Source organism: Triturus cristatus, chromosome 12, assembly GCF_964204655.1.
Source record: "Triturus cristatus chromosome 12, aTriCri1.1, whole genome shotgun sequence".
NCBI lineage: Eukaryota > Metazoa > Chordata > Amphibia > Caudata > Salamandridae > Triturus > Triturus cristatus.
In genome coordinates, this window is record NC_140595.1 from 292,273,913 (window position 1) to 292,288,082 (window position 14,170).

General features: G+C 45.7%; 1 protein-coding gene across 1 annotated transcript in view; it reads right to left on the reverse strand.

The window, feature by feature from the left end:
• The window catches only part of CNGB1 (cyclic nucleotide gated channel subunit beta 1), a 958,531-nt gene that overhangs the window by 694,044 nt on the left and 250,317 nt on the right, over positions 1-14,170 (reverse strand). The window lies entirely within an intron of this gene.

The window sequence follows — 14,170 nt, forward strand, 5'->3', positions numbered from 1 at the left end:
CATGGCACACTCCGGATTTAGCACAAAATCCATTTTTCATTGTAGGGATGCACTATAATCACACACGTAGACTGCATCCGCATATAATCTTTTGTCGTGTTAACCTGAGTGTTATGCAATAATATGAATGTGATGTGTGCAGGCCAAAATATAAAATATATGAAGAATTCTGTAGAAAATCAAATGTAAAAAGGCGAGAACACTAACAGAAAGCACTCATGTTGTGCGACTGACAATCGTTTTATTATTAAATGTGTTTATTAATCATGTCACTTTATACGTAGATGAAAACGTTAATTGTATATATCTCAATTTCTATAGAACATCATAAAGTTTATGTTCATTTCTCTTATGTTAGCTGAATATTGTAGGCCTGAAATGCATTTTCCCCTGAAGCTCTCGCATTAGAAAATAATAGCTGGGGGCGTGGCTAGCAGCCGAACAAAATGGCCGCCACCTAAAGTAGCTCCGGACTCCCTAAGACGTCTCCGAAGATTCTGCTACTTATCCGTCCTCCTCTGCTGTTGGTAAGCGGTGAAACAAGTATCGGAGAGCCCCGGGCACCCGATAAGCAGCCCACAACGGAAAATGTACCATCGCAGCAGCAACGGCATCGTGAGTGGTGTCTGCAGCCCACACTCGGAGGACAAGCCGGGACCTCGAGTGCGCCACGGACCCGTAGTAGTGGGCATGCCTAACCTGGGAGCTCCACCATTGGCACAGGGCGCCGGCTGCGGCTCCCGGACACCCCCGGGCAGACACAAGGAGTTTACTTGCGGTGACCGATGGTCTTCCCTAGCGGACTGGCTGACCCCGTCTAATAGGGCGCCCGGAAGACCCAAGGTGACGGCACCGCGCTAAAGAGGAGCGCAAGTAAGGGAAGCCACTTTGCCTGTACGGCTGATACGGGGCATGTAGAGCTGCGTGGTGGATCAACCCCCCCTTCCCCCTGATGGCCATAGATCCAGTAAACACCGCACCCATCTCAGCGCACAACCGACAGTGCAGTGACGTGGTGAGATTCCACAGTAATTCAGACTGCACGTTCTCCAGCCCAATTCCACACAGATGGCAGTGCAGGGGTAATAATCAGCAGCACAGCACTGATCACGGGCAGCACGTGTTGGGAATCTGCGGTTTGAGACTCAAACTTCCTGCGCATTACAGGCGACAGAAAGAGACTTCCAGCCCCCCCTTCCTCACCACAATCGTGAAAAGACACAGGCCTAATAAGCGCAGGGGCGATGTCAAGAAGCCCTAATACGCCACTCCACTGGCCACCAGACGGACACCTGGTACAGCGGTGAACCCACCCCGCGGTAGGAAACCCGAAAGGCCGCAGGTGACAGTGTATTGCCTAGGCAGGCAGCGGTGAGTACTACCGCCCATGTGGTTAACCACTGCGGAATGCAAACTAGACAAACAATGATGGGGGACCGGGGACAACGCGTCTCGCAACAGAATAAGTTAGACAAATACGCCTACACTAAAACCCAGCAGAAAACTATAGACCAATCGACCGCTACAACGTTGCACACAGCCTCGGGGAGGGGTCAAAGGTCACACTGCAGGACATACTTACCATCCTGAATAGGGTACATACAGCTCTGGACTCCCAGATTGGCGCAATATCAGTGGAACTCTCCCTGCTCAGAGCCGACTTTCAGAACATGAGCGCAAGTGTCACAGATGTCGAAACCGCCACAGGCACCCTGCGCGATGAGACCAAGGAACTTCAACGTCAATTGCATCACCTCGAAGCCAAAGGTATGGCAATGGCTGTTAAATTGGATGACTATGAAGGCATGAGGGCGCAACAACGTTCGAATAATTGGTGTGCCGGAGGGGGTGGGGAGATCAGCAATGGACTTATTTGTGGAAGATTTAATCAAACAATATATAGAGCCTAAAGGCCTATCACACTACTTCTTGGTGGAGAGAGCACATCGCCTCCCTGGCGGCAGACCCAATCCGGGTGCACCGCCTAGGCTGATCCTCGTCTGCATTTTTAATTTCCGAGATTGTGACCTTATTGTACAAACAGCGAGAGTGGCCCCACATGTGTGTTTTGAGAACAGTACGATTACTTTCTTCCCTGACTATACAGCTGCAGTGATCAAGCAACGACAGCTTTCTTGAAGTCAAAAAAGAATTGAGAAATAGAGAATTGAAATACTCCATGCTATTCCCGGCAAGGTTGCGAGTCGAGGCGGAGGGGAAAGCATGGTTTTTTACCACACCGACAGCAGCCCATGAATGGCTTGAAGGATGGCGTACAGTCACAAACGCAGGGAAGGCAAATAACAAATTGCGCCAACTTCCGAATGCAAGGACACAACCTGAGACAGAAGATGCAGCTGCATCTCAGGCAGAATCAATGGAAAGATGCTGAAAAGGGCATCGATTCCTCCAGAGATTGGAACCAGGGAAAAAACAGACTTCCCCATCGAATGGACGGAGGAGCCTCTTTGGTCAACGGCTCGCCTAAATGACGGAAAATTCTCTTTTGGGACTACCGTTAGCTGATTGATTGATACTCCATGTTAACGAATAATACCAATGTACGCTTACTCATCTATGCAACTTTCATAATTTTTTACTGTCATATATTACTGTCGCAGAGATATTCTGGGGGGACTGATGGAGAGACTAACCCCCCTACAAAGGTAACGGGGAATGGGACATAAGCACTCTGCATTGTTGGGGAGACGGGATGTTTTAAGACCGTCGTGGCGGAGGCAGGGAGGGGGGCGAGACCAGATACAGGGTTTGTTAATGGTTTATTACATTGTTTATCATTGTTTAATTCGATCTTCACCGAGACTTGCAAATGTCTATGTATGGTTTCCATGGGTTTCCTTGGTTTCGACATCTCGCAGACCTGGCTCAAATGACACTAACATCTACACCCATGACCCCTGATATTCCTCTGATGCACCACACACATGTACCATCATTATCTCTCATCTCCTGGAATCTCAATGGCTTGAGAGATAAGTTGAAGAGAGGACTAGTGCTGCAATATCTCAAACGTAGGGCACCAGCAGTAGCAATGCTCCAAGAAACGCACCTGGTGGGATCCACATGTAAGGCTCTAGACCGATGGTGTTTTAAATTAGCGGTACAATCCGAATTCACTTCGGGTTCTCGGGGGTTTGGAATCCTGATTAAAAAGCAATTCCCACTGATTATCTGCCGCACCTTCACGGACAATCAAGGCCGATTTGCAGCGCTTTCCTGCCAATGGGAGGGAAGCACAATTAACTTAGTGACGGTCTATATCCCCCTCACACTCCATTCACTGGCCTTTCCGGCACTGGGTACATTTCTACTCACACTGCCAGAAGGAGAACTGATAATTGGTGGCGACCTTAACGCAACACTGGATGATACTCTAGACCGAAAGCCTCCTAGACCACAGCACCGCACACGCTCCAGCTTCGCTGACTTCCTAGACGCCTTTGGCCTGATAGACACTTGGCACTTGAAATTCCCGCAGACACGTCAATTTACCTATCACTCTGGGGCTCATAATAGTCTCTCTTGCATAGATTACATACTCACACCACAGATAGTGTGGGCAGGTTCAGGGAAATATCGCATCTACCCAGAGGTATATCCAATCACTCCCCTGTCTAGGCGGAATACACCATACAGATTCAGACACGATGTCGCATGTACCCAATATATCCAGGCTATATGCATAACCCCAAGATCCGGAAAGTTTACTTACCACTACAAAGCACTATTTTGCAGAAAACGAATCGTCAGTGTCCTCCCACTGATACTTTGGGAAGCATATAAACTGGTCTTACGAGGACAAGCCATATCCCTGATCTCAGGTCACAAACAAAGAACAAAAAAAGTGGTAGAGGCCCTGGAACAGGAGGTGCACCATTTAGAGACACTGCATGCTCAAGACCCATCTGATGCTAACACACATAAGCGTCGCGCAAAACAGCAAGAATACAAAGAATACTTATGGGCAGGCGCTAGAACCCGACTCACAGCAGTTCGACACAGGGTCTATGAAATTGGGGACAAGGCCGGCAAGCTTCTCGCCTGGCTAGACAAATGAGCATGGGCAGACAGGTGGGTGACAGAGCTCCGACTCGAAGACGGCAACACCGCGACAGAACCGCAAGAGATAGTGGTCGCATTAGCGACCCTCTTTGAGCGCGTTTACACTCCTACGATTGGAGTGCAAGATGAGATAGCATTCCTAAGAGACATACACTTAACAACACTCACAAAGGAAGAGACCCAGTTACTGGAAGCTGACTTGACAGCAAACTAATTAATGCTAGCCATAAACAAGATACAGTCGGCGAAAGCTCTAGGTCCCAATGGCATACCAATAGAACTCTACAAGCGAACAGGTGTTAAACTGGACCCCAAACTATTAGAGATGTATGAGCCGAGCCTTGATCAAGGGGAGCTCCCCATCGACCAACGTATAGCCACCATAGTAGCCATCCACAAACCAGGCAAACCCCCCTCTGAAAGCACCTCCTATCGACCCATCTCTTTGCTCAACGCTGAAGCCAAGATACTGGCCATAACGTGGGTTCTCCGACTGACCCCGCACCTTTCCAAATTAGTCCACCCTGATCAATCAGCCCTAAATCTTAGACACCTACATAACGTCCTAAGCCGTAAGCACACCATACAGGAGGAAGCCGCCATATTGTCCCTTGACACAAGTATGGCTTTCGACTCGGTCGAATGACCTTTTCTCTTTGTGGTCCTTAAACATTCGGGGTTCGGGCCCAAATTCTGCTCATGGGTTCGATTACTATACACTAACCCGCTCACACATGTTGTAGCTAACGGATATATCTCACGTGAATTCTCCCTGAGACGCAGAACGAGGCAGGGCTGCCCTCTGTCGCCACTCCTTTTTTCCTTGGTCCTATAATCTTTAGCACCCTGGATAAGAAGAGACCCAATTATCCGTGGACTTCGCTGGGTGGAGGGCTGGGAATACTGCATATCCCTCTACGCGAAAAACATTTTGGTGTATATAGCATCCCCCAAATGCTACCTCCATAGACTCCTAAACATCTGCGAAGTATACGGGACAGTTTCCGGGTTCAACTGGGGAAAGTCCATACTGTATATTCTACATGGGCCTCCCCCAGTATTACCAATAGGTTGTACAGTAAAAGTGGTCAGGGACAGCTTCAAATACTTAGGGAGTCATGTCACATCTGACCCAGACGACTTCCTGGCGAGAAACCTCCAGGGACCACTGCAGAGACTGCGATGAGACGCCAAACACTGGAAATTACTGCCGCTTACCCTCCGGGGTAAGGCAGCACTTTTTAAAATGATGGCACTCCGCAGGTTTCTCTATGCCCTCCATAACACTCCCTTTCCTGTTCCTGCGTCCTATTTTAAAGCAATAGATTCAGAGGTCAACAATCTCCTATGGGATGGGAAACCCACCAGGATCGCCGCATCAAAACTGGTCAGAAGCTGGTATGACAGCGGTATTGCACTTCCAAATGTCCACACATACTACTGGGGCGGTCAATTAGCAGCGATTAATCAATTAGTCCATTCGCCAAACACCAACCCTGCGAACCGAATGGGTAGGCATACCATGGGTGCTGGAGGATTCAATCGGGTGCCCTATAATAAAATCAAAAATTAGTCTTACTAGGACCTACTGCGCACACTGTCCACGTATGGCATGCAGTAACATGATACCTGGGCTGGACAGACAAATTGACGCAACAAACTCCGCTATGGACCACAGGCAAACGTGGCACTCTGAGCAAGAGTAAGGGGTTCCAAAATGGGATGCAATAGGGATTTCTCGACTAGGCGACCTCTGGAAAGGAGGAAAAATTGTCGCCTTTGCCCACTTACAAGAAAAATACGAAATGACCCCCACTGAATTGTTTCGCTACATACAGATTAAACATGCATTGGAGGTGGTCATCCCATTAGACATGATCCTTCCTGAAGCCTCCCCATTAGAGGACAGACATCTGACAGATCACTTGGACAAGAGAGTGATCTCCCTCACATACCAGAAGATTGTGAACAATCAGCCAGACCCTCTGCAAAAGTTGCGGGTACAATGGCAGGTTGAAGTGGGCGAACGGATGACACAGACTGGCAGGAGGCGATAGAATCAACAAGGGTAGTAGCGCTTCCTCTAGGCTGCGCCTTGTACAATTCAAAGTGCTTCACAGGACTTACTTTACTAGAGTGACATTATGCAAGATAGGTAAAATCACTGATCAGTACTGCCTGCGCCAATGCGGTGACATAGGCACCTTTACCACACACTCTGGGAATTACCTACAATTAAACTGTACTGGACGGCAGTAATGAACACCATCACCGAGGTTAGTGCCAGTCTTGTTCCGCCTGAGCCTAAACGATGTCTCCTGAACATCTGGAAACCAACAGACATGAATCACATAGACCAAGCCTGGCCAACCCTTGGTATGACGATAGCAAAGCGAAATGTGGCCAAGCATTGGGGGGAGGCTGTTACCCCACTCCTTGAAGACTGGTGTAGGGATATGGATATGCTCATGGCGGCCAAAAAAGCCACCTATGTTCACAGAGGATGTCCTAAAAAATGGGAGAGAATGTGGGGTGAATGGAATAACTTTAAAGGAGGTATCTGCACCCCTCCGACACTGGGTCCGGTCTCAGACGATGATAAGTGATGGAGAAGTTGTTTATTCAGTATAAATTATACAATGTATGCCAGATGTACGATGTACTTGCGTTAACGACGGAATATGATGGAAACTGTGATCATATGTAGGTGCCAGCAAATGCCAATATTGCGAGTCTTATATTCAACAAAAATGTTAAAAAAATAAATAATACTTGAATTCCATGTGCATGTTAGATTCTGTTCTTTGTCACGTTTTTGTTGCAGATGAAAGAAGCGCCTTGTTAGTTAGAATAATGTCTGTTTCAGGAGTTAGGCAGGGAGAGAAGAGGATACATTGGGAGCTAACGCTGATAAGGAGAACTGCTGTGCTTTCTCACCAGAGAGGACCTGGGAATCAAGGTCATCATGCTAAATCATCATCTCATGGAAAACTAGCTATACAAATGTGGCCTGATCAGATGGCGTGACCTATAATGCATCCTGGGAAGATACCGGAGATATTGGGAGTATTGTAAGTAGGGAAAGAGTCCACTTTTTCTCTGCCCTTTGGAGAGAGAGCATCGTAGAACGAGCTCTGTCTCAGTAGGTTCATGCTACTTGACCTGTTAGAAGTGGAGAGACTCCTAAGGAAGACTCCACACGCTGACACCTTAACTGATCCTGTCCCACAAAGTGCTTAACTAGGGATGTCATGTTAGTGCTAGTATTTTCATAAACCTTTGAAGCAGGGGAACCTGGATTCTCGTGTCTCTTAATCTTAAATATACTGATTCTTTAATTAATTGTCTTGTGTATGCTGCACCGCCTTTACTTTCGTAGATTTGCCTTTGTATTGTTCCCAATATATTTCTATACCCTCAACTTGAGGTGTCTGTATATACAGTCGTTTTTGGCTTTGTAATAAAGTAACTAATGTTATTCGGTAGTCTGTGATTCTTAATGGCCCTAGAGAACCACAACTGAATTGATTGATATCATTACTGATTACTCTCCCCCTACGCTCTCATGCTGAGAAAAGGTACCATTGACTCGAGGCTCTAGAACAGATCTAGAGCATGTTCATCCGGCTCCTTCACTCCCAAGTGTCGTCATTGTGTATGCACACATAATTTTGGCATACCAAGACCTCATGAGTGTTCCTACCTTTGAGGAAATGCGCATACCAAACAATGTTCATTAATCTCCCAACTACATATCTAGAAAAATGGAGATAAAAAAGAGAGACTGAACAGCAGCTATTTTGTTATTTAGGGCACGTTGGGCATCTTTTATCCTATGTATGAGTTCAATTGCGTAAAAAATGCAATTTTAAGTAAGGGACATTATAGTAGGAAACTCTGAAACCCAGGTGAAAGTTAACAACACGAGAACTCTGTAAACTAACTCTTGTGTAATGAAAAGTCTCTTAATTCCTTCTTATGATTGAGTATCATACTGCTTTTTCATAATTCTATATTTTAGGCAATATGATGAGATCAGTGCTTCATTTGAGCCGATGGTTTTTGAAGCTGGGCACCGGCACTTAATTGTCAACACCAGCACTTGTGACAGTTTACCACAAGGTGGCGCTGTCCGGCTAATTTGGAGATGACCACAACAACAGTCAAATATTAATTCAAAATACATAAAAAATGACTATTACCTGCCTCCCAAGCCAATCATATAACTCTGGGGTCTGGAACACTCAGAATTGTCACACTTGTAGGAGTGTGATGGTTAAAAGTTGTGTTGTTACTATCATTGGCAGCATGGCAGGGGGATTGTGTGGTGCAAGCTGCAGTGGCCTCCTAACGAGAGCCCTGGTACTTATTTATTTACAAATTAAGCACTGGATGAGATAAGACCTCTACAATAATCTGTATTTTTTAATCAGCAGTTTTCTTTTCTGAATGCGCATTAAACCACTTCCGAATGTGCAGCACAAAAAAAGTCCGCGTTGAACTGACTTTTCTGTGCACCAGCTCCGAGGACTCTCTCACTGCATCATGGATTACAGACTGATGTTAGAAAATCATAGAAACGTTTAGGAGAGGAGAGTAGTTCAGGAGGTGTACATTTTGTACGGGATATGCTGCTTTCCTTGGCCTGTTGAGCCCTGAAGCTGAGCCTGCCTCACGGGGCTGCACTCAGCTCAGTAGGCGTCTCTCTGGCCATACTGTTTTTCAAGACTCTCCGTATCATTGGTGGGGCCTGCTTACCAGTGGCAGCTAGTGAGATTTGAAAGTGATAAAGCTTAAAAGTTAGGGATAACTTCTAAGTAGCGAGCGAGCACTGCATATATTCATTTACTTTCACTGTGTCATTATTTTGAAAACCATGTACCCCCCCATCACACCCATTGGCACAGAATCACAAATACAACTGGAATACGTCACCAATGCCCTGTGTGCTTTGCAGGGAGGCCAAGGGCTGGTGGCCATGTATTCTGAACACCTTTTTGACTCAATGACAGGCACTGTGAGAATTTTGCAGTGCCCTAGGCCTCAGAGCTCTTAATTGTTGCTGGTTATAAACATGCGCTGCAACTCAGTTCAAAGTATGCACTGTACAGGAGTAACGCGCTACATCAAAAAACACAGAAGCAACATCATGCAAATAGCTAACACTATGAAATATTACGTAAAAGTTCCCACCAATAATTTTGACTTGGACTCTGAAGAGACCTCCACCCCAATTGTTCGAAATGTTAGCACCCAGCCCCACTTCCCTTCCTAAGAAGTTTGTGGCTAAAGGCACACAACACCTACTGCCTGTATGTTTATGTGAGGACAGTGTTTTAAAGCATGTAGTCAAATGACTTACTCTCTGCTGTATTGTACTCCTAGCCATTGCATATCGTTACACAGATCTAACCTCCCAGCCATGCACCACTGCAGTGTTGGACATACACGTCTTGCACCTACATACATATCGCTTCATCCATGCAGTGCATTGCCCGAGTGAAAGAATACACTGCTGTTTCAAACCTGCTGTCCAGCTGAGCCCCCCCCCCCCCCCCCCCGCCCAGAATCTGGCGCATGAGACACATTGGTGCTAACTAACACATGGTATTGTGCGAGGCATCTTGAATTTTAAACAGTCCAACTTAGAAAGAAGAACACCAAATGCGAACATTTTGAAATCGCCCATGCCTAGATGGACACCATTGTGGACCTTTCATGCTGTGAGGCCATTATTTAAATACCTGAACATTAATCTCTTTTCCCCAGCCTGTTGTTCCCAGGTGAAATATCGATGTAACTAGACTTATTCGCCCGGATTCAAGAAAATCACACTTTAAAGCCCTTTTTACATTTGGGAATTCTTAAACCTATGAAGCACTGACTGCGGGGTTCACTAACTGCCTCCCAGGGGTCTTTCATTTGCTCAGGCGAGCGCCGTGGCTGGAAAAAGTAAATGTTACTATTTTTAACACCTAGTGATATCACTCAACAAGTGTTTGTTTTTCCTTATTTTATTAAAACATATAATACAATGTTACCTCGATGCAGCTGCAGGACGTGGATCCGAACGCCGGGTCTCAGGCCAGAGATGACTGGCTTTACCAATCCAGGAGCTGCTCTCGTGAAGCACCAGAATTGGAAGGAGAAGGCTAACTCAGCGTTCTTTTTGAGACAGAGACCTGTGTCTGCGCTCCATCTGCCCGTCTAACACTGCTCAGGTTGGAGAGGCCCGTAATATGCACGCTAGGCTGGACCTCGCAAGACAGCCGGCCAATCTGACATGCGCACTTTAGGCTGAGGCGTTCCTGCCGCCCATCCTCACACTTGGGCTAGACAGGCATCATTGGCACTTTGTAATAAAATGGTAATGACCATTTTATTATCATTTAATTTTGCTACGGTCGCAGGCTCGCAGCGGGGTGGGAGGGCGCGCCACCTCTGCTGCTTAACTGGTTCCTCGGTGTCAGCTGGTGGAGGAGTCTTCTCACGTCCACATCCAGGCTACTGTACACGAGGTGCAGGGGCTGCCTGCTTGGATATGGACGTTACATTGGAATCACCACCTCCCAGCAGGGTGTCCAAAAAGGCACCCAAAGTACAGAGGACGCACAAGCAACCTTACCCGGCAGATGGAATCTTCAGGAGCTATTTGAGCTCCTACAATGGAGGAGGCAATGGGTACCAGGAGCCTCCTATGGCACCTATGGCCTCCAGGGTAGTGGTTTTGGGAACAGCCGTATCGCAATCAACATCGAGCGCAACATAGGTACAGACTCAATCAAATCTATCTCTTACTGTGTTAAAAGGAAAAGAGATTTCTGTGCAAAATGATCTTTCAGCAGCTTTTCAGCAAAAGCAAATGTGTCTCATGTTAATACAGCTCCACTGGTCTGCACTAGCTAGCTCTGCTATTGCCCATTCTGTGGACTATATCACACATATATCCACAACATCAGTTAATTGCTGTGTGTCTGGGGTTTCTACTGATGCAACTACTACTGACATTACTTACAATAGTTCGAGAGAAGTAGCCATCACTGATACTATTACTGCTATTGTGGGCATTTAATTTTCCCAGGGGACAACTTGGGAACAATCACAATTAATTCAAGTTGGAACACCCTGATGCCTACCTAGCTTCTGCGGTTAAGGGGGACTTCCTCACAATGATTACAATATCCTCTACTGCACTCATACAATCATGTCCCAAAATGAATGTTATGGCACTGGGAGATCATGAGACTTAAGAAGCATTGTAGGGTTTTCTTTTTGCTAACCCATCTCTCTGATTCTGGTAGCCTCGCTACTTCAGGGTAAGGATCAGAGCATGATTTAGAGCCTGATGATGATATTGCTGTAAGTAGTGCTCAGGTAGCGACTGCAAGTGTTTAGGTCTTTGCAGTCCAACAAAAATGCTTAAAGAGAGGGTGCCACAAGTCAATGTGGGCAGACAGGTCTGGTCAGTGGAAATAGCGCCCTCAGGTGGGTGTTCATAAAATAAGGACATTGGAGGCTATAATGCGAATGAGTTACTTTGGCATTCAGAGGGAACAGACTACCAACAAAGAATTTCAGCCAGATGCTGGTCTCTTATCTCAGCCAAATCTGGTTCCTAGTGGTGATATTTCTAATCTGTATCAGCCTTCTGGGCCTCTACTCGCTGATACGGTAAGGCAGGCTATGCGGGCAGTAAAAGCAGCAAAAGTTTCAGCGTCAGATCATCCCCCCTATCATCTATCTACAATCTTCTTCAACTTTACAGGGAGAAATATAAGAAGGACTCGCTGGCTTCAAAAACTTCTCACTTCAAAACACATGTGGTAATGCATAAGATGTCTAAGAATATGTACATACCAAATGATTGCCTGAAGGATATTGACTCATGATGCTCTAGCCTTGTAGAGTTAACACAAGCAATTCAAAATCAAGTTTGTTAGCATAACACATAACAAGTTTGTTAGCATAGGCACCCTAAAAGCAGCAGCAAGAATGGTCACAGGCACCAAGAAATACGACCACATCACCCCTGCATTACAGGAACTAAAATGGCTACCCATCAAAGCACACTGCGCCTCCAAAACTGGCTGTCTCACCCATAAAGCCTTACACACAGGCAAACCGGACTACCTCGCAGCCAAACTCACAAAAGCAGGACAATCAAGAAACCTAAGAAGCTCCAACTCACTCCCCTTAAACCCCCAAAAAGACATAAACAAAAAGCCCTTGCCTGCTCCTTCTCAGGGAATGCCCCAAAAATCTGGAACTCTCTCTAACCCCTCCTGCACGAACTTCAAGAGACAACTAAAAGAACTTCTCCTCAAGCGTAATCTCTATGCATCTGGTCAATGACCGCGATCTATGTGACCTCCAGTACTCTAGGCACTATATTCTAATGTTTACGTTTCTATACTTGTATGCAGCTGTAAAGTGCACTGATACCCCTTGGGTCTGTAAGCACTATATAAAACTCCAAAAATAAATAAATAAAGGTAAATTGTGGGATATGTCTTAAAAGATGGAAGGTATTGAGAATTGCATGCACCAAAATAAACTTGGTGTGCTGGGGAACCCAAAAGGGAACAAGGGGGACGACACAAGTTTCCAGTTACAATATTCTTGCTACTTTTTCCTAGACATCTGTTTGAACTCAGTGGTACAACTCTGGCAGGTTATAGCTTTGTTCTCAGGACAGGCATAGCCAGCTCTGCTGAAATCGGATCACAAACAGTTGTGTAGGTGTAGGGTTTTACACTGGATGTCAAGGTCCTATTTTCCTTTGGGAAAACAGGACAGGAATGGGTAAGGGTGGTTGAGAGCTGAGTGGGGGGGGGGGGGTCAGGGAAAAGCTTAGGTGTGGAGGGAGCTGCGTGGGGTGTGAGTCAACAAGTTAAGGTGTTTCACGAGCGCTAAGCAACTTCAAGGTAAAATGGGCAATAAAGGAAGTTTCAATCAAGAACACATTAATTTCTAATGGGCAATACTCCATATTCTGGTAACTAGGATCTATACACACTTAGCTGGAACATAAATGGTATGCGGTTATCAGCTAAGATTAAATATATTAGAAAGGAATTAGGCACATTAAACCCTTATCTTCTGTGCATATAGGAGACTCTTCGCACTACATGTCACTGTTAGGAGCCCCAGTGTACCCCAATATAGGCCTAGGAGCTGCATGACCCTTTACCTACATTGGTCCTACGTTGCTCTACATAACGGCTCTGGCGCTGACCTTTTACCTAGTCATTTATTATGCATGAGGATTTTTAGTATCACAGCAGGATTGCCATCTTCTGCATAACAACTCTGTACAAAAGTCACCGCTATCGTCATCCTTGGAACAACAGACCTACAGTACCATGGCACATCTAGGTAGAACCCCTGAGGGTACCTTTCTGGTTTATAAGTACCACATCTTTGATGGGCAAACCAGAGGAGAAGCTTCCATGCTGACACAGAACGCTGAAGTCCCTGCACGCAGGCACTCCAGCACGCAGTGGTCTGACATTCCTCACAGGGTGTCCAACTAGAGACCAAGACCGGGTCCTTCATTCTCTCCCATCAGGTACTGGTGTTGGCTCTTTCCTAGGGGGATTCTTAGCTATACACCTACATACATGCTAGGTACATTTAGTTAGGGTTTGCATCTTAGGAGTACTCATGATTACTGCTGTGTAACTATATGCCTGCATATATATAATCAATCAATCAATCAACTTTATTCGAAGGCAATTAGCCATCCATAAAAGAATTGAACAATTCAAAACAAGCATAAAAATACTATTCATAGCATAAAATCAAGATATTTACATAGAGATACTATAAAACACAGAGTAAAAGGAAAAAGGCTTAAAATCTGAAAAAAAAATACCACAATATGTCAGAGATTAAAAGGACCGGTGTGCAACAATTAGAGGTTAAAAATAAAAGAAAGTGCTTTCGCATCTGAGAAAAATATTTCATCGAATTCATCATACATCCAAATCAGAAAGAAACATGACCATAACTTTCCTATAGCACAGGTAGCTAAGATTAAGTGAAACTAGTGCAAGAAGGGAGAGCAAAAAAACTCAGATTGGGACCC